This window comes from Misgurnus anguillicaudatus, chromosome 4, assembly GCF_027580225.2.
Source record: "Misgurnus anguillicaudatus chromosome 4, ASM2758022v2, whole genome shotgun sequence".
NCBI lineage: Eukaryota > Metazoa > Chordata > Actinopteri > Cypriniformes > Cobitidae > Misgurnus > Misgurnus anguillicaudatus.
Genome location: NC_073340.2, coordinates 14,607,922 through 14,628,219, shown reverse-complemented (window position 1 = coordinate 14,628,219; position 20,298 = coordinate 14,607,922).

Genomic DNA, 20,298 nt, shown 5'->3' with positions numbered 1-20,298 from the left:
TAGCAACATTAATAATTTAAAATGACAGTATTTTTTTAAATACTGGGGGGGCACAAGCGTTCTTGAGGGCGGGCCCGGCCCCCTAAGGCCCGCCCATAGCGACGGGTGTGCTTAAATGTCCTAATATAACTAAGGCATAGTCCTGGATTAATCTAAACCCTATCTGGGAAACCGCCTCATAAAGGTAATGATACATAATCAGAATGGTAAATTTAATCCAAGATATTAAGTACCAGATGTACAAAGATATTTTGCCTCATTGCTAACTTTTTATTTTACATTGTTAAAACTACAGTAAAAAGCAAAAAGGTCCCTTGGATCAGAAGGTCTTTTTGCATGCTTGCATGTTCTCCCTGTGTCAGCGTGGGTTTAACTGGAAGACTCTGGTTTCCTCCCACAGTCCAGACATACAGGTTAGGAAAACTGGTAATGTAAAATTGCCCTTCCCCTAAAGTGTGTAGAGATTCACTTGTGTGGAATATCTTGTAAAAAGATTATCGTATTCTTACCAGGAAATTTAACCGGTATAAATTTCATTTTTCTGATAAACACAAAGGAATATATTTTGTGGAATGTTTGTAACCAAACCAATCATGAGCCCCATTCACTTCCATAGTATTATTTTTTCTTACTATGGAAGTGAATGGGGCTCATGAATGGTTTGGTTACAAACATTTCTCAAAATATCTTCCTACATGTTCATTAAAATAGAGAAATTCATACAGGTTTGTAACAACATGATTATGTCAGTAAATTATGACAGAATTTAAATTTTTGGGTGAACTATCCCTAAGATATTTATAAAAATAAATTAAATTAGTCGGTAATAATAGTTAATATAAACCTCGAAAACATCAATACCCCATAGATATGTACACTAGATGTCGCCTTGGCTACGGCAGTTCAATGGACCGTATGCGTCAAATAGAGCCACCATCTTGAAACAGGGGAGCCCTGCATCAGGCAATGTAGGCAATGGTGTAATGGAAATAAAATCACCATAAATCACCATGAATGCGATTTTCTTGGTTTTCTTTTGGTTAGTTTCAACAGTCAGACATGTATTTAGCATTGAGTCCAGAAAAAAAAAGTTTTGATATTATGAAAACGTTTTCTAACTGTAATGCATAGTGCTGGTAGGCCTAACATCCATACGCAGCACAAAAGTCCAGCATCGTTCATGAATTTGAAGTACAGGCGGAGATAGCAGCTTTACCTAGCTACTTCCTATGACAAGACCCCTGTTCTAAGATGGCGGCGGTTTTGACGCATGCTTAGAACCCCAAGGCGACATCTAGTGTATGCTAATACCCAGTGGTGTAGTGGTGTCTGGAGAAGTGGGTATACTCTTAATGTATCCCCCCAGTAGAAGTGGGTATACTCTTAATGTATGCCCCCAGTAGAAGTGGGTATACCCTCTGCCATCAAATAAAGAGGTGGGTATACTCCGTATACCTGCGTATACCCAGCACTACACCACTGCTAATACCCAATTACAGTAATGGAGCCAAAAGGTTTAATTTAAAATATTTCTGACATTCCTTGCATGTTAAAGTAGTTTGTGGGAGTTCTCTGTTTAATGTAGTAAATACATACAAGCCACATAATCCTTAAAAAACAGAGGTCCTCAACTGGCAGGTCTCGAACTGAACCTGCCTTTTTAAAGACAGCAGGAAAAACATGTTTTATACAATGCTGAGAAAGAATTTTTATATTCTGGCCCATCATTTTATCCCTAAATGACATACAAAACTCAAGCAAACAATCACCAAAAGCTTGACATGTCAGTGATGTCCCTGTTGAATAAACAGGAGATGCTTAAAATTCTTACCTAAAAATATAACAGGCAGATGAGCTGTTTGGAAAAGCAGGTTTCACGAACAGACACCAATCATGAGAAGAGTTTGAGAATCTGTTGTGTCATCAGGTATCTCAGGTGTTTCTATTTTCGAGGGGGATATTAATGAGTGTGGCCGAATCCGCATACGTACTGAGTAGGTACTGAATTTCACTGAGTAGCCTACCTACTTAACGAGCTCTAAGATGTACATTCTCGTTAGGCCATAGATATGTACACTAGATGTCGCCTTGGGGTTCTAAGCATCCGTCAAAACCGCCGCCATCTTAGAACAGGGGTCTTGTCATTGGAAGTATCTAGGTAAAGCTGCTATCTCCGCCTGTACTTCAATTTCATGGACGATGCCGGACTTTTGTGATGCTTATGGATGTTTGGGCTACTTGCACTATGCATTATAGTTAGAAAAAGTAGATTTTCATAATATCAAAACTTTATTTTTTTTCTGGACGTAATGCTAAATACATGTCTGACAGTTGAAACGAACCAAAAGAAAACAAAGATAATCGCAGTCATGACGATTTATGATGATTTTATTTCCGTTACACCATTGCCTACAATGACGCTGATGTGGGGATCCCCTGTTTCAAGATGGCGGCTCTATTTGACGCATTCGGTCCAATGAACTGCCGAAGCCAAGGCGACATCTAGGCTGAATCCGAAACCGCATACTGCCATACTATATAGTAGGCAAAAAGCAGTAGGCAAACGCATAGTATTACCGAAACCTCAGTATACGTAAAAGGGTAGGCGAGAATTAGCGGGATTTTGGACTATTTCTCGCGAGATTCAGAGGCACGTGTACTTAACTCATTCACCGCCAGCCTTTTTGAGAAAAGTTGCCCACCTGCATTTTTGTGATTTTAACAAAATTTTCACAAAATTCCTTGCAGGAAAAATTATTTTCTATAAATATATAAACATACAAATTATATCAAATTAAAGAACACACCCTCTGCTTTCAAACAAACAACAAACAAACAAACAAACAAACAAACAAACAAAATGGGAAAAAAACGTTTCATTATATATTTACTTTTCCACTTAATTTAACCACTGAAATATGGATATTTCTCTTCAAAAATACAACATTTTGAGCAAAAAGCTTAAAAAATTGCGTTTTTTTAAAGGAATTTATGTTAGAGATCAGACTCAGAATGACTATCAAACATAAAGGCATTTAAAATAAATCATTAAATCTTTTTAACTTCCGTTTTTGATAAATTCGGTTTTATCTGGTGGATAAAAGCGGTATTACACTTTCAATTTGAAATTCGTCCAGAAAGGCATTTTTATTAGTTAAATATGAACTCATAAATGACGAGATAACTCGTCAATGGCGGTGAATGAGTTAAGTATCGTCCGAAACCGCCTACTTACTGAAAATGTAGTAGGGGAAACAGCACGTGAACAGAGTAGTACGTCCGAATCCTCAGTATCCATAAAATCTGTAGGCGAGAAATCCCCTGATGCCCTACTGAGTCCGCCCAGATTCCTGAAGCATGCATCGGATGGACACTTCTATCCCAGCTTTCCCATGATGCCACGGGAAAGCAAAGAAATCGACCGGAGACCAGCCAATCGGGTGATTTCGATACGTTACACAGGGCTGTTCCTCCCTGACTTCACGCACAGACCGGCCAGGATATACCACAAAGTGCTCAGCTGATTCATGAAAATAAAGCTGTAGAATTATCACAGCTGTGTTGAGATGACAGTAAATATGTGATGGTTTGTTAGAAAAATACATTTGAGTAAAGTTTTGTTTCATATGGGATTCACTTCAATATGTTTTCATTTATTGTGATGGTTTTATTCATTCATTTTTTTATTCATGTTTCCTGTTGTTTTAAGTAAATAGAGATTGTTTCACTAACATGTATATAATCACATTGACTGCATTGTCTAGTTTGTATTCAAGCACAGCCGTCATCTGACAATAGATATTAAATTACAATGTGCTTGTTTTACTTCTTTTTGTCCACTACAAAATTATGTAATATATCTGTAACACTGACAGAGACCGTAGTAGAGTTGTGAAGTTACTGATGCAATCAGGTGTTAGTGCACCTGTCCCTCATACACACCATACGTTTTCATGTCTTTTATTAGGTTTGTTCGAGTTTATGCACCGCTGTAGGAGCCAGCGGCTGGATGACATCAAGGTACCGTGAGAGCGATTCCAGAAATCATACGGAGAAGTCTGATTTCGGGTTGCTCTCGCGGTATTGTGATGTCAGTCTCCTGTCGATTCTTGTGGTTCCGCATGAACTCGAACAAGTCTACTACGTCATATGTCACATGATAACGTCAACATGGCGGATGCTGTCCATACTTAACGCGAACGTAGGAACTGTCTTAGCGCACGTTAAGTAGGTACCCAGTGAAATTCAGTACCTACACAGTAAGTATGCGATTTCGGATTCAGCCATTGTGTACATATATATGAGTATGGAAGACATCCGCCATGTTGACGTTATCATGTGACCTATGACATAGTAGACTTCTTTGAGTTCATGCAGAACCACAAGAACCGACAGGAGGATGACATCACAATCCCGCATAAGCGACTCGAAATCAGACTTCTCCGTATTATTTCTGGAATCACTCTTACGGTAGGGGAGAACTGGGGCAAACGGGACGAAAGTAACAAAGCAATTTTCACCGAGCCCTGATAACATTTGCATCCCAAACAGCATCTTTAGCACACAAATCCTTGACAGACATGACAAATATTGCGTTATTTACTCACCGTTTTCCGCGTGTCGATTCAGAAAGGTGTTTTCAACCATGATAAGTAAATTCTTAAAGCGGTCATTTTTTTCGTATAACGTGTTGTGTTTCTCGTTTCATCTGTTAAAGTACTGATCAATCTACAGGTTATTTAGTGATCTAACACATCCTGAAGTTTCACTTCTCTGAGTTTTTCAAAATAAAAGTACATTCTGTCGGTCCGCTGCTAATGTTGTTGTATATGTTAAAAATTGATATTATTCTAATTTTATTTAATTTTATTTTCATAGTGTTTAAACTGTTGAAAAAATATTTTATTCTCAACAATTTAAGTTTGTACTGTTGGTTGCTTTTGAAACATTTGATAAAACTTAAAACTTTAAATTTAAAATGAAAATCTAATTTCATTATTTTTTACAAAGATTAATTACAAAATGTGTTGCAGTTACATATTAACGAGTTCATAGTCATGTATATTTAATAAAAACAAGTGTAACACTAAGTCTATCTTGCTCAGTTGTGTTACTTTTGACCCACCTGTGTGTTACTTTCGTTCCTGCAGGTGGGGTCGAAAGTAACAATTCACTAGTTATGTTTAAAGTGAAATTATACTGTAGTCGTTTTACATTTTTTTTTAAATCCACCTGGTATTGATAGACCACACTTGTGAGTTCGAGAAGTCGAACAAGCCTATTAACAGGCATGAAATGGTATGCATTTGTATGAGGGACAGGTGCACTAACACCTGATTGCATCAGTAACTTGACAAATCCACTTTGCACGGTCTCTGTCAGCGTTTGCAATGGCTGAAATCTCGAGACAAAGGAGAGGTCGGGCAGCTGCTCAAAGATCTCACCTTTGGAGAAGCTTTATACTCAGAAAAATAATTATTAATTAAGATCTCTCTAAGATATCATACCCCAGAAATACATTGCTAGCCCACCCCGAAAGTTATGCACAATGTTATATTACACAATTTTTTTAGTGGACAAAAATGAGTGAAACAGACTGTAATTTAATATGTATTGTCAGATGACAGCTGTGCTTGAATACAAACAACACAAATGCAGGCCATGTGAATATACATTTTTAGTGAAGCAATGATGCTCTTTTATTTACTTAAAACAAGAGAAAAAATGAATAAATCATCACAATAAATGAAAACATGAATACCATACGAAATAAAACTTTATTCAAATGTATTTTTCTGACAAATTATCACATATTTACTGCATATTTCTCAACACAGCTGTGACAATTCTGCAGCAATTCTTTCATGAATCAGATGAGCACTTTGTGGGATATCCTGGGAAGTCAGGGTGCTGGTGAAAGAAAAAAGCTCTATGATGTTGCTTTATACTTTACATGTCATATAATATAAACATAAATGCACAGGTGATCAGTGGTACATCATTTTTAAGCACATTTGCAGCTTTATTACTGATGCATCTGCTGTTTACCACACAGTTATTGCTTTTGATGACAACCCATCACAAGCAGTAGTGAACATCTGGTACTAAACATTAAAGTCTCATGATTTGGTTTGAAAGGAAACCTTTTCATATGTATACCTTTCCATAAGCACTGAAGTGATTTACAGCATATAACCTAAAAATTGCAGTACACTAGGAATCATATTGAGATTTGCAGGTATCCCATCAGAGGCATCCCAATAAGAGTCATAAATATCAAACATTACGATTTGGGATTGGGAAGGCCCTGATGTGAACAGGAGCAATAAAGTAAAGGGCCATACAAGCCTAGAATCAGGCCACACCTTCCTGATCACAGGGGGGTGTAAATCAGCATCTAGAGATCTTCATGTGACTTCCTTCAACAACACAAGCTCACGTTCTTTGCGTCATACGTCATTGCACATGCGCATATGCTCCACACGCCAGTCCAGTAGGTGGCAGAAATGCTTCTTTAAGTGGGTTTGCCAATCATTATTAAAAAAGAAAAAAATAAGAAGATTGCACATGCGCAAAGCGTCCCAGTTTCAGTTATCCATTCGATCAAGTGGTTACATGTCCTTCTGAGCAGATTACAAAAGGTATAAACCACCCCTTTTAAACGGATTAGATTTTTAATCGGTTTGACTCTTTTTATTCAGAATAAGGTGTTTACATGGAACTTTTTTATTCAGATTGAACATTTAAACTGATTATAATTGTCCATGTAAATGCAGCTGTCATCTCCAAAGCAAGTAACAGGACGTGAAAATATGTGTCACTAATACAGGACTGCGGTTTACTCAACTTTTAGACACGCACTTACAAACTTCCCTAAGCAATTCCACTCTGAGGGATCTCCGCTGCCATTTTGAAGTGCTTTCTACTTCATGAAGTGGATAAGAGACATTTACTGTATATTGACAGACCCTCGTTCCCTTGATTCTGAGATGTGAAGATGTCTACTTTTTAAGACTGTACACTTCAGAGTGCTCCATTGACCACAATGCACCTTGGTTGTGATGTCACAACAGCAACTCGCACAGTGGACAGAGTTTGAATGGCTCTTGCAATTTTCATTGTTTCATTTAATGTCATGTGCATTGTCATATTGGTTCGTGCTCCACAGTTGATTTTGATTGGTTATGTAATGTTACGTGCTTTGCGGAAGATTTGTTGTGATCCTTGGGGCTCTAAATACTTTTTTTTTTGTATGTTGGTTGTACAATTTCTGTTTGATCTTACAACGAAAAATTATACCCTAACCCGAACCATAGGGGAGTTTGAAAGTTTGAGGGCTTGGCATAAAGTACACAATCATCATCTACAGTAAACAGCCTTGAGATACTAAATCCTTGGTGTTTCGAGTTTTACGACATCACGCAAGGGTGATTTGTTGTGTGCTCCGAGGCCTGAGAGCCTCACAATCCCAGCTGAGTGGTGCTTCGGGTCTGGTTTCAGGACTGTTCCATCTTACAGAAACAAATATCCAACCCTAATCCCAAAACACAGCCAAGTTTTAAAGTTTGATGCCGGTGGTGCTCAGACCGATCAGCAAGGTTTGCTGCTTGCAGTCGAGGGAGGAGTTGGAAATTGAGCCGTCAAGTCAGACACCTGCTGCTTGCCGTAGTGACGTGAGTACCGTGTTTCCTTTTATTATTGCTTTTTTACTTTTACTTTTAATAACAGTTGCAACCAGAAACCCTTTATATCAAATATTTTAGTTGCTGCCAATAGAGTATTCATCTTGCGCGTCTTTTTATTTTTATGCGTTTAGTGTCAGGGTGTGGTGTTGGAGGAAGGCAAGGTGAAGATGGAGGAGATAAATGGAATGATACTTTTAATAATAACATTAACAATGACTAACAAAGTGAGGAAGACAAACAGAGTATATATATATAAGGTGACTAATTGCTGGCAGGTGTGCTGATGATAATGAAGATCAGGTGAGGGAGAGTGAGGGATCATGGGAAATGAAGTCCAGATAGTGATAAAGGGAAAAAACATGAGGGTAACTAGAATGGGGTTGTGACATTTATATATTCAGGTATATTAATGAGTTTTACCTGTTATAAAAGCATGAATTTATAATGTTTATAAGTGGAACTGATGGTTGGATTAAACATGAAACCCACCTTATCATTGTCATTAGTAAGGTAATCAATCATGAAGAGCTATGTCAAGATTACACTTTAGGTTCCGGTAAACACATGAACCCGCCTTCAAAGTTTGTTTTTAAAAGTAGGGCGGTAGTAAAATAGATAAAAGGCTTGTTCGAATACATGCGGCGCCTCAAGAACTGACAGACGGATGACGTCAAAGTACCTCGAGAGCGATTTGAAAGCAGACTTCTGCATATGATTTCTCGACGCATGAAGTCGAACAAGCCTAATATCCAAACAGCGCCATCGAAAAACGTGACGTCCTTCAGGGATGTAACCAATCTCTCGCTCGTTCCTCCTCTACCCAATGACTTCATGGAAAATATTGATAGACAAAACATGTAGCCAATTAAATAACGAATTCATCTGTCATTCATGCCGAGTTCACATGGAGGTGTGTCTGTTTTGATCCAGCGCTACCTTTAGTGGCTTTCAGCAATTTTGTCTGCTACAGAATGGATGTTTGTTGGATGAAAACGTTTTTTTTTTTTTTTGAAGGACGTGTTGCAGGAACTTTTTCATCATGTAACAATGACATTATATCGGAGATTAGCGGACTATTCTGCAACATGTTTTTTTTTTAGTAAAAAACAACCCTTTTAGTGGAAGTAGGTCTTTTTGTGATTTGGGCTAGAGTGGGGATGCTTTTCAAGAGGTTAAGTAGCCACGCTGTTCCCTTGGAAGGCGGGGGCAATAACAAAAGGAACAAAAGCCGGCTTATCCAGTATGTAAATACATACAGACAAAGACAACTCCTTACTGCATGCTAAAATCTGTGGAAAAACAAGCCGATTTCAACCTGAAAATGTACGCTTTTACATATACAAATACTTCTATCCCCAATTATGGAGAGGCTTCTTCGTGATCTTAACTAAAAGATTCTGTAAAAAAAACGAAAATCACCAAATTTGGAAAAAGAACCCGCTTCTTTTTCTTGCTCGAAAGTTGTGCTTCTGACTTGTGTCATTGGTTTCCGTGATGGGGCACATTTATGTTTCTGAATCATATATTGACCCACGCATCACTGGCTCGTATAGAAACATTAAAACCTTTTATGGGAATATACTAAAAAACACAAAAGATGATTAATAGACCTTTTGCGAGTCGACGTCACAGTTACGTCACGTGCGTAATGTGGTGGAATAAAAACAGTGGAAATGAATGAGACACGAGTGAAACGAACAATATAACTCACTAGAAAATGTCTTGTTGTGCTGTTGAGTGTCAGAATAGGAATTCCAAAATAGATTACCTTCATTTTTATAGGATACCGTCGTCGAAGACACCATTTGAAGATAGACGTAGGTGTTTATGGTTGCAATAAGCCCTCAACCGGACAGACTGGAGTGATGAAATCATCTGAAAATCTTTTAATAATTTGAATAGAAAATAATCAGAAAAGATATCCGGTGTTCTGTCGAAGTCTGATCCCTCTATGTGTCTCTTATAGCGTTTTTTTTTCACGTAGCGTTTATAATTTATTTAGAAAGATTAAAGATTTGAATGAGTTCATAATATCAATCATATTACCATTTATTAAAGTTATTATTATTTTTTCGGTTTCTATTATTTCTTTTTACCTTCTATCTTAGCCTATGTCTTCTTCCTGTTTGTTTTAAATTATGATGTTTAATAATAAATATATAAACATAGCACACATACACACACACACAATGTAAAGTGTTAATAATATATAAACTGGCCTATACAAATTAATTTGTATGTAAACATAATACTTTTAGAACAAACACGTAAGCTATAAATATAAGGAAGAAATTGAAAACAGGAAATTATGAAATATTTAAGAAATTATATTATACAAAATACATGATAGTATTGCTCTTATAAGCAGTGTTGGGTAAGTTACTCAAAAAAAGTAATTAATTACTAGTTACTAATTACATCTTCAATCATGTAATTAGATTACTTTACAAATTACTCTCTCCAAAAAGTATTTAATTACTTATTACTAATTACTTTCTAAATCCTATTTAGTACATGATACAAGGATGGGCTTGAAATGGCTCGAATAAATAATATATAAAAGTACATCAATTATTCTGGTCCCACTTTAGGGTCCAATTCTCTCTATTAACTAACTATTAACTAATTTTGCCTCAATATACTCCAACAACTAATACTAAGGAAGTTATACATTTTAAATATTGGTAGAAATGGGGAGGGTTAAGGATGTAGAATAAGGTTTTGCAGAATCAGGCATTAATATGTGCTATTAAACAGCCAGCATCTCATTAATATTAATGCTAATAATCAACCAGTTAATAGTGAGAATTGTAAACTTAAACCATGTTAAATCCACTTTTGTATTATAGTATTGTTTAGAGTCCATACACAGTATTTAGTTACATCAGAAGTAACTGTAATTAGATTACAAGAAAAATAAGAGTAATCCCTTACTTTACTATTTCAAAGGAAAAGTAATTTAATTACAGTAACTAATTACTTAGTAACTAGTTACACCCAACACTGCTTATAAGTACGTCAGCGATTCATACTGTAAAAATAATTGATTTACCAATAAAGAACAATACACATTACATACATGCACACTTATCAGTAGCCAAGCCATTTAAACTTTTCATTTATTTAAAAAATAAACGTAACTTGGTGAAAACGTTATAAGAAACATTACACTTAGGGGAATATAGGGGAAACAGGCTGCTACAGAACACCGGATCCATAAAAATCACAGTTTAACGCTAAAAAACTTCACACCCCTATTGCAGAGCTGTCACTTTCTGCCACCAGTTGGGCTCCACCCTCAAAAAACATCATCTCAGTTTGCAAACACGCAAAAGGTCTATAGAATTAAACAAAATTTAGATTTTTTACCAGGGGCAAAAAGTGGCAGCTCACCAAGTACACCCCTGCGTTTTGTGGCCCTTTGGTAACTCGGGGCCCAAGGCTGTTGTCGACCTTTGCCTAATGGGTAAGTCCGCCCCTGCTGGTTGTTGTTTTTATTAACACATGCGTTTTAAGAGTGTATCAGGTTGTTTTTCACAAGACATAATCATAGTACTTCTGGAGTAATGTATTAGTGATAAAAAACACTGTACTGTCTCTACAGTAGCCTATATTGCACCTAAATGGATTTTAGTTTAATAATCTCAGTTCGTAAGTCAAAGAAGAGAGAAGGGTTCAAACCAAAATGATGGTAAGTAAATAATGACAGAGTGATGTTTTAGTTTGTTTTTTTTTTTTTTTGGGTGAACTATTTATTTAGGACACATCAGTGATCAGTAAATATGGGCACTAAACCCAGGGGCTGCATTACCACCCAGGAGGGTAGATTGACAGTGTGATTGGTGAACGTGCCACACTAACTGATCGACTTTATAGCACACCATCTGCTGCGTTTTCTGTCTGAGCACCCTTCACCACAAGCACCCCAAATAGTTACTTTAGGCACAAGCAATTTCATAAGCATTATCTATTCAATACACACACACAAAAGATTTGTTTATATATTCATTTCCTGCTTATCATTTTATTCAAGGACTTACCGAACAAGGTCAGAAATAATTGAATTTTGGCTCAGGGTTCTTCTTGTTTAGCCTTGAAACTGAATAAAAAACATACCTGCATGTAATCCTGCCATATGTAGTCTAGTGTTATAAAATGTCCTTCTGCATTTCTTGGCCTTTCTCTTTGGCACATGACAATGCTTAATGATAAGCCAAACGGCATTAAAACAGTTTAAACTCCTTCATTGTAACATGTTATGATCCTTGTTAACAGTACTAGAGGTCATCTGTTGGATTTTTTGTTTTAATCTTCGATACAGATTTTAAAGCTGCGATCAGTCATTTTTTAGATTAATCTTATGCTGTGCTGGTTGATATAACAGTTGCTTTGGACTGACATGATGCGCTGTGGATGCAGCATTATACAAAAGTACAAAGGTCCTATGTTAAAAATGTTATTATAAAGCTGTGGTGTTCGCAGTCATCAAAAATGTATTTTAAATTACTGTATTGTCCCAAATATTCACTATACAGTGTAAAAAAATTCCGTAGAAATTGCAGCTGGGTTGCCGGTAACTTACCGTAGTTTTTTACTGGCAACATTTTGTTCAAAGTTAAATGAACATTAAACATTTACAAGTCTTTGGGCCCTATTTTAACGATCTAAGCGCATTGTCTAAATCGCACAGCGCAATGTCTAAATGGGCGTGTCCGAATCCACTTTTGCTAATTTAACGACGGGAAAAATCGTTTTTGCGCCGATGGGCGCAAAGGGGGCGCAAATGCATTTGCTATTTAAACAACGCGGCGCTAAACGTGAAAATTAGGGTGGAAACTAGCGAAAGACACTTGCGTCGCGCATTGCGCTGCATTGCGCCGGGTGTAAGATAGAGCCCTTTGTCTTTACAGAGTAAAACTACAAAAACAGCATCAAGCAAAACATTCTGGGAAACAAAATCTGAAGCAAAAACAGAAAAGGGTTAATGATGATTTCTGGTTCCCATGCTTTGCATGAGGCTGTTATTGTATAGTTTTATTCTGTAAAGATAAAGACATTTATTTAACTTTGAACAAACTCTTGCCAGTAAATAACATGAATTTAAATCTACGGTAAATTACCGGTAACCCAGCTGCAATAACATTGTAATTTCTACGGATTTTTTTACAGTGTAAGGTAAATCAACAGTCATGAAGTATTTTTTGCTGTAGCCTTGTTAATGTTATTTACCAACTAAAATAACTAGTATTTCAATCCCTTTGCTTGGTTGAAAGTCTATCGAACCATGACTGACAAACATAAAGCATAATAAAGAAATCTCACAGAACCTACAGTAAAGATACACAAGTGCCTCTCGAACTGTATAATAGTTGAAGCTTGCAGCCGTTGAAGTCTTTAGAGGATTATGTGACTCTCATTCTGACAGATACCAACTGAGAGCCGACATCACTTATCACATTCCCCAGAGCTTACACACACGGCGAGGGAAACAGCGAGAACACAATTTATCCCTCAAGTCGCTTCACATCATTAAGTGGCTGGTGACGCAGGACAGGCCTGTTGTGAGGCTCAGTAACTTTTCAAAAAACTGATTAAAATCGCCCTTGGACTTTCGTTTGTCCCTGTACCTGCGGCTGTCTTATGTGAAGAAATATCTCACTGTTGGATTCATTCATTCTGCTGGAGACGGTAGAGGAAAAATCTGTGTAGGCTACTATAGCATTTCGAGATGTGGCATAGTCCCTAAATGCATAATACATTTGTAACGTCTTTATTCACATATGTATTTATTTATTTATTCATATACATCTGAACAGACATATGCAGGTGAAATCCAGGTATGGAATGACAATGGCTGGAGTTTGCATTTAACAACTGGATATGGGAACTATGATAAGGTAAAATGAGTAGGGAAGGACAACGTTATAAAGTTTTCAAATCTTTGTAAGTCGCTTTGGATAAAAGCATCTGCTAAATGGCTAAATGTAATGTAAATGTTTTAGTAAAGAAATACTACGGGTGGTAGTAAAATGATGGTTCGTTTTCGTAATTGGTATTTTCATCAAATAAGATATCAGATAGTAAACACAAAGGTCACAGGTTAACACAGGCACATTCTGTTGTTTCATGCTGCTTAAAATGTCTGAAATACTGATTTACAGTCTGAAACTGTTGCTGTCTTCTGGCACTTTTCAATTGCATAGTACCCCATAGGTTGGGTCGGGTCAGCTTACATTCCGGTGCTTTTCCACTGGCAACAGTACGTAGTACCCACTACTTTTTTAGGACCTCGGTTGTGGTTCCGAACGAGTTTAGCTGATCCTAAAACTGTAGATCACTGATTGTTCTGAGAGAATCATCACTACCTGCATGCTAAAAATTAGCTTTACCTTCGTGCTTGCGCTGTCTCAAGCAAACCTGTTGTCGGCTGTGCTTTGTTGTAAGTTCCTAAAATCATACCAGTGTTTTGCTTGCAGTTTGTAAGGCTCTGCAGAGCGGAGCGCGTTGACTGATGCCACGAGTGTCTTGTGAGACATAGGGGTATGGTGACAAATGGAGGTAAATTTTTATTTTGTAACGGATTGACAAATAAATAAATGTATGGGAAACACTGCATTCCAACGATGCTCCCTTGTTGTATGATGTCACAGCAGTATAAAGGGCAAATATAAAGACACGCCTATAATCCCTCCCACTCTAAAGTGGTACTAAACTCAATGGAAAAGCTAACCAAGCCAAAGTAAGGTGAGCTGACACGACCTGGGGTACTTTGCAATGGAAAGCGCCATTCATGTGTTCATGATTTGTTTATGTACTGTACTTTAGCCAGGCGATCTTATATATCTTTTCAAGAATATTAAAATAATGGAGATCTCTTTGTTTGACAACAAAATTGGTCAGTTTGTGTTATCAGAACACATCGCAACTACGTAGGGAATCAAACACAGTGCAGATTTAAATAGTAAGCCCCAAGATATGTTGTCATTTTGGTGGTAATTATTACGGTGTTAACAGTGGCGTGTTTACCAACCACACTAAGCACACAATTGTGTGGGGCACCCTACTGGCTACAAGCAGTTAACTTATTTAATGATTTATTGATTGCAGCCTAGATACATAGAAAAAATCAACCAGACAACAGACTAAAAGAAGACTCTTACACTCAGGCAGTAGTTGGTTCTCCAACGGGGGCCATGGAGTTACTAAAAGGGTGGCGGGTAAGCATAGCTTTGAAACTGTGTTTTGCGTTTATTCAGACCCAAATCTAAGCCAAGCATATAAAGCACATGTGAGCAAAAGATGTGCAAGTATGCGAGCAGAATAATATTTGTGCATGGAGAAGCACCCTTGCAAGGACGCATATATAGAGTGAAAAAGACCCAACACAAAAGCACATCTATGCTCAGGGTGCACAAACGCAGTTAGTACTGGGATGCGCTTTCTCTCAGCTGTATGCTCTTGCAACTGCACAACATTCACTCCATCATCAAGTTGACTTTTGAGACTTTGGGCTTTTCATCTGTGATTGGTGGTTTGGTTTGATCAGTGACACGCATAATGTTTTGTTCCACACTTGTTGTGAAATACAGGTAGAAACATGATAGGCTACTGTATAAAGACACCACACAGAGGTTTAAATCACACATAAGAAATAACACATAAGGACAGATCTAGCAGAATAAGAACAGAGGATTTGCATTCCACCTTCGCTTTTCTTAATGCTTTCGTGACTGACAGCAGTACAGTTTCGGTGGAGTGGTTGCATTTAAACCTGACTGCTTGTCATCAAGTAGGTTATTCAATGATAGAAAGGAAGATATCTGATTGAAAATTGCTCTTTCAGGTGTTTTGCAATGAATGGAAGGAGTGAGACAGGTCTATAGTTGTTTGTGAGAGAGGGGTTGAGTGTGGCTTTTTTAAGCAGTGGCGTGACCAGGGCCTGTTTAAATGTTGATGGAAATGTACCAGTGAGCACGGGGGTGTTGATGACGTGTGTGAGTGTCGGTGCGAGTGTATCCGAAATGCCTTGTAAGAGATGGGAGGGAATTGGGTTGAGGTGGCAGGTGGAGAAAAGTTTAGAAACTTCAGTGTCGGTCAACGGAGAGAAAGAGGAGAAACGGATGTGAGATGTAAGTATGGTGTGTTCTGATGTTAGTGGTGTGGAAAATTAGTTGCTGATGGAAGATGTTTTGTTAGTGAAAAAGTTAGCAAAGTCATCAGCTGACAATGAGGAAGTGGGTGGAGCGGGAGGAGGGCAAAGCAGAGTATTGAAAGTTCTGAATAGCTGCTTAGTGTTGGGAGCATTACTAACCTTTGAGAAGAAGTATTATGTCTTACCGGTGGTGACATTAGCCGAAAAAGATGACAGAAGTGACTGGTAGTACCAGAGGTCACCGGGGTTGTTACTTTTGTGCCATTTCCCTGCAAGAGGAAGAAGCACGAGCTGGTCTGGAGGACAATGGACAAAGAGAATCTAAACATGATGTTAGTGTAGAGCAAAAAGTGTTAGTTGCAGCATCGGCATCTTAAAGGAATAGTCTACTCATTTTCAATATTAAAATATGTTATTAGCTTAACTAAGAACTGTTGATACATCCCTCTATCATCTGTGTGCGTGCACGTAAGCGCTGGAGCGCGCTGCGACGCTTCGATAGCATTTAGCGTAGCCACATTCATTCAATTGTACCATTTAGAGATAAAGTTAGAAGTGACCAAACACATCAACGTTTTTCCTATTTAAGACAAGTAGTTATACAAGCAAGTTTGGGGGTACAAAATAAAACGTAGCGCTTTTCTTAGCGGATTTAAAATAGGAACTATATTTTATGGCGTAATAGCACTTTTGGGAGTACTTCGACTCAGCGCAGTAACACCCTCCCTCTCCCATTATGAGAGTGAGAAGGGGAGCGGACTTTTCAGGCGAGTCGAAGTACTCCCAAAAGTGCTATTACGCCATAAAATATAGTTCCTCTTTTAAATCCGCTTAGAAAAGCGCTACGTTTTATTTTGTACCACCAAACTTGCTCGTAGAACTACTCGTCTTAAATAGGAAAAACGTTGATGTGTTTGGTCACTTCTAACTTTATATCTAAATGGTACAATTGAATGAATAGGGCTAAGCTAAATGCTATCAAAGCGTCGCAGCGCGCTCCAGCGCTTACGTGCACGCACACAGATGATAGAGGGATGTATCAACAGTTCTTAGTTAAGGTAATAACATATTTTAATATTGAAAATGAGTAGACTATTCCTTTAAGATAGAAAGTGAGATGGAAGAGACGATGCTACATCAGCACAAAGGGTACACGGAGATAGAGAGCGAAAGTTACGCCTGAAATGTACTAAAGACTGTATGGGTGTGTAGGAAGTAGGAAGGTTCATGTCAAAAGTTATTAAAAAATGGTCAGAAAGATGGAGAGGTACAACCTTAATATTGTCTGCAGTACAGCTGCAGGTGAAGATTAGATCAAGCTGGTTTCTTGACCTGTGAGTGGCAGCGGTGGAGAGGCGAGTAAGGTCGAATTAAGAGGTGAGTGCGTGAAAGTCCACAGGGTATGGGTTCTCCAGGTCTCCATCCTCAGAGAAAGAGGACAGCAGCATATCAAGTTCCTCTATTAAGTTCAGAAGTGGACCTGGAGGGCGGTAAACCGCAACAGCATGAAGTTGAGTATGATATTCAAAAGTGTTATTTGTGCATAGTGAAGTAAGTGGAGTGTACTTCCAGCTATTGTTAACAAGCAATCCTGTGCCTCCACCTCGGCCTGTCAGGAGAGGGTAGTGAGAGGAGGAGTAGTTTGAGAAGAGGGCGGTGGGCGTGGTTGTGTCCTCTGGCCGAACCCATGTCTCTGTAAGAGTTAGGATGTTGAGGGCTGACTGCGTAGAAAATGCATGGATAAAGTCAGACTTGTTGACAGCTGACTGGCAGTTTCATAGTGCGTAGTGGCTTGCATCTGGGATGCGTGCGTTGTCTGTTATAAATGACAGGAATGTACTGAAAATACATTGTTAGTTGAAAGTGGAAAATGTAAATAGAGTTTGAAAGAAATAAAGTAAACAATACTCAAGTGCCTTGGCGGTGTCCTTGCTCGTTGGAATCGTACAGATCATTACTTTGTCACATGGTTGAAAAAATGTTAACTGTTCTCTCATGAGTTGTTTTAGATAAATTAATAATGTGAATTTATTAAAACTATGTATACTTCTGTCTTCTGAATGAAGTAAGGGTTTATCAAAAAAATTTGACAAAAATTATTTTAACTGTAAACAATATGCACGATGTCTACCTTATTATTGCTGCACCTTACTGTTTACACTCAGCTGTTTACCTAAGATCATGCACAATAAATATAATATTTAAAAATATATTATTATTATTTGCTCCTGATGCAAGCAATGTTTCATTAGCTCTACCTATAGAGACAGAGCGCAGTTATGCAAATTTGAAAACCACGCCCACCGGGGGGGAAAGCGATCCAACCGTCTCCATTGACTTTGTATTGCAAGAAGCCGCCTCCTTGTCATTTCTGGCTTATAACAAAAAACTGAATAATGCCTAAAAGCTGCTGTGTGACATTATGTACAGCTAACAAGCCAAAGAACCCAGAAATAAGTTTTTATAAGCTGTCGAGCCGTAAAACCCAGTCTTTAAGGAGAATAAAGTGGATCGCCGACTACGTTTCCCCCTAGTGGACGCAGTTTTACTAATAGAAGTACTATGAAAAGTTGCCTGTATCCATTTTTGTGTCTTTAAACGCTTGTTTTTTGGGGTCGACAGCTTATAAAAACTTATTTACAGATTAAACTTAAAAACAGAATAATACCTAAAAGCTGCTCTGTGACAAGGTGCACATCTAACAAGCAAAAAAAAAACAAATACGTTTTTATAAGCTGTCGACTTTAAAAAAACGAGCTGCGCTCTGTCTCTATACTGTATACAATGACAGTATAGTTAAATCTAGTTTATTGTAAATCTTAATATACCTGCAAAAATACTCAATAAAATATATTTATAATAGCCTACCTCATTACAACTACATGCCTGATTACTAAATATCTTTCCACATTTCCTATTTCACTGAATGCTGCTGAATACAAATAAAGTGAGAAGGAAACTAATAAATGCTGTATTTTGTGCTGCGAATCTTTACCCTTGCCTAAAGTCTGGGCTCAGACTGTGATGGAGGTGAAGGATGGTTGTTAAACATCGCCAATATGGGTTTTAAATGTCAAATCTCTGTCAATCCTGACACCTGGGTCCTTTTTTGCCGTACACTTACACTGAACTACGATATTGGCTTTAGCAGTCACAAAATAACTTCAGCTTGGAGAACCCCTGGATATATATATATATATATATATATATATATATATATATATATATATATATATATATATATATATACCATGGTGAATATATACTGTATACACTCTAAAAAAACAAACGGTTCTATATAGCACCAAAACTGTTGCTTTCAATCGTAACGATAGAAGAACCATTTAGTGCCATATAGCACCGGTGAAGAACCAGTGAAGCACCAGTGAAGAACCAGTGAAGCACCAGTGAAGCACCAGTGTAGAACCATATAGGGGCCATATAGCACCACATATGGTTCTACATAGCACTATATGGTTCTACACAGGTGCTTCACTGGTGCTTCACTGGTTCTTCACTGGTGCTATATGGCACTAAAAATGGTTCTTCTATCGTTACGATCCAAAGCAACAGTTTTGGTGCTATATAGAACCTTTTTTTTTTTAGAGTGTATACTCAGTTTAAAACAAGCTCTACAAAACTGAGTTCATTTAAATGTGGATAATTTCTGTTTTGTCTAAATACATGAGCCTGTCCATAGGTCATTTATGCAAGCAGTTTAGTATGATCTATATTTAAATTTTAACATCCTGTAGTGGCAAGAAACGTGAAACAATCTTTGACTGTTGCTACCAATTAAAATGTTGGTTTGTTTATGCGTAACAAACTTTTTTATGGTCCCTTGCCCACTATTTTTCCAAGAATCAATTTCCAAATGCGTGCCTTTGGCAAATGCTTTAGATAAGTGATTATGATCCTGATCTTGCCAATATTCATGCATATTAAACCATGCAATGTTTTAAACGAGGTGTGTGTAATTTTTTTTTCAAGTGACAAGTAAATAGAGTTTTCTCTATGTAAAATGACCTTCTTTAAATACTCTCATCTTACACTTTGAACACCTGCTTTACTTGTATAAATAAACACCTTCATTGATTGAACTTGGCTTTTCCCTTTTTATATTGCCCAAAATTATGTTATGTATAACAAAACACCCCTCCACCTTTTTTTTAATGTTACATCCAATTACCTCTAGCTCTAAACCTCTCCAACTTTTGGGATGTAACACAGCCTTTAAAAATATAGGTGCTTCACAATGCCACAGAAGAACAATTTTTGGCTGAATGGTTCCATATAGAACCTTAAATATTCAAAGAACCTTTCTGGTTCTGAAATGCTTTTTTTAAGAACCTTTGGCTGAATGGTTCTTTGAGGAACCACAAATTGCTTTTCAATGGGATCGCTGTGAATAATCTTTTGTGTCTATTTTTCAAATGCATCCTTGTTCAGTATTGTTTCATT